This window comes from Arachis duranensis, chromosome 3 (genome assembly GCF_000817695.3).
Source record: "Arachis duranensis cultivar V14167 chromosome 3, aradu.V14167.gnm2.J7QH, whole genome shotgun sequence".
NCBI classification, from domain to species: Eukaryota; Viridiplantae; Streptophyta; class Magnoliopsida; order Fabales; family Fabaceae; genus Arachis; species Arachis duranensis.
The window spans coordinates 2,246,938-2,248,700 of NC_029774.3; the positions used below are offsets into that span (position 1 = coordinate 2,246,938).

Here is a 1,763-nt window from a genome sequence, read left to right on the forward strand (position 1 = left end):
ATTTTAAACTTCACAAATTATTAATAAATTTATTTTTAAAAAATAATTTATAAGTAGTTGAGTCAAAAAATACCATTTTTAAAAGTAATATTGCAATAACAAAATATAATTGCATTACGACGACCTTTTAAAAAATAAAAATTTAGATCCTTTAAATTTTAGATTTTTATTTTAGAGAATAAAGTGAGATTTTTTACTATTAAATATTTTTTATGTGTTTTTTTAGTCCCATTTATAAAATAAATAGTGATAGATCATATTTTATCTTCTAAAGTAAAATTTAAAATTTAGAGAATTCAAATATAAAAAAAGAATAGCATCAAACAAAAAATAAATAGTAATATTGATGGTGTTGGTATTATTAACATTGATGGTAAAAGAGATAACGATGATAATAACTTAATAAGGTCTGGTTGTACAAAAAAATGATAGAAGTAGAAGGCATAATGATAAATATGAAAAAAATGTATGGTAACAGTGGTGACGGCGATAATTGGTCCTATATATTTAGGGGTGACAATAAAATAAATAGGAGACTGGAGGTGAATTTTTGTCCTATCAAATTTTGTCCTACTCTATAATAATCTGTATAGAACTCGTTCCGTTCTTATTTGCAGATAGTAAAGAATTGAATTCTAACTACCCTACTATAATTATTAAAATCTAACAAATAAAATTAAATTTCAAAATTTATATAACGTCTCATCCATAACATAAATTTAAATAAAAATTTAAAAATAATACAATATTATTAATTATTATATATATATAGGTAAATTTTAGCCTACCCTTTTTATAATAACATGTAATTTATCCTCTGTGACATGTCATCTTTTAATTGGTTGCTATGTTAACTATGGTTAAATTATTAGTAATTAAATTATAGCCAAAAGTGGGTGATTATGTAATTAAATACCTCCAAATTTAATTTCAATGCCATCCAGAAATCCCATATCATCATAACCATCACTATCATTATCATCATCATCATCATTATTTTCATCTTTTTTTTGTCTTTCCCTTCAACACTATCATCATAAAAAGCCATCATAATCGATTTCACGTTCTTAAATTTTAAGATTTTCTAAATTTCGCAAATGTAAACTTAGTCTCACCTGGGCTAGGTTCACAAAACAAAAGCAGTTTTTATAACTAAACACAAAGAACACAAAACACAGAACACAACCTTACTTGAACAGGATCTGTTCTATAGGCTCGTACATCTATATCCTTGAGTTCTAAGAAGACAGGAACCAAAATCTGGCGGATGAACTATGACTGTGAGGTCAAAGTGTGATTAATTGTTCCAAAGTGCATGCCATCTGAACGGTGGATTATTATATACGAAATGATACCTTTATCATTTCAAACTTTTTAGAAGTATATCGGAATTCAAACGGTGGAGGATCGTTCGCGCTACAATCTTGTGGTCGAGATGGTCTCACGGTGTTCTGACAGACTCAAATATTTTTTCCCTAACCATTTAATTAGTTATTTTCTCTAAATACTTATTTCCTGGTTCATCAAAATATGGAACACCCAATGAGTTGATTTTTTCTTTCAATTTCAGAGAGAAATGGGACCGGGGTAAATTGAATATCTACACAATAATAAAAATATAACTTTATTTTTTAATGTTTATAGAAATTATATATTTATCCCTCTTATAAAAATATTTAGTTACAAAATTACCCTACTTTAGTTAACATATTAACTCTTATTGAGTTAAATTAACTCAAACTAAAACTAAGCATCCAATTAAA

The 1,763-nt window shown here is 26.3% G+C and overlaps 1 pseudogene; it reads left to right on the forward strand.

Moving 5' to 3' along the window:
- The first annotated feature begins 1,181 nt into the window (after positions 1–1,181).
- Positions 1,182–1,461, forward strand: LOC127745986 (uncharacterized; annotated as a pseudogene).
- The last annotated feature ends 302 nt before the right edge of the window (positions 1,462–1,763 follow it).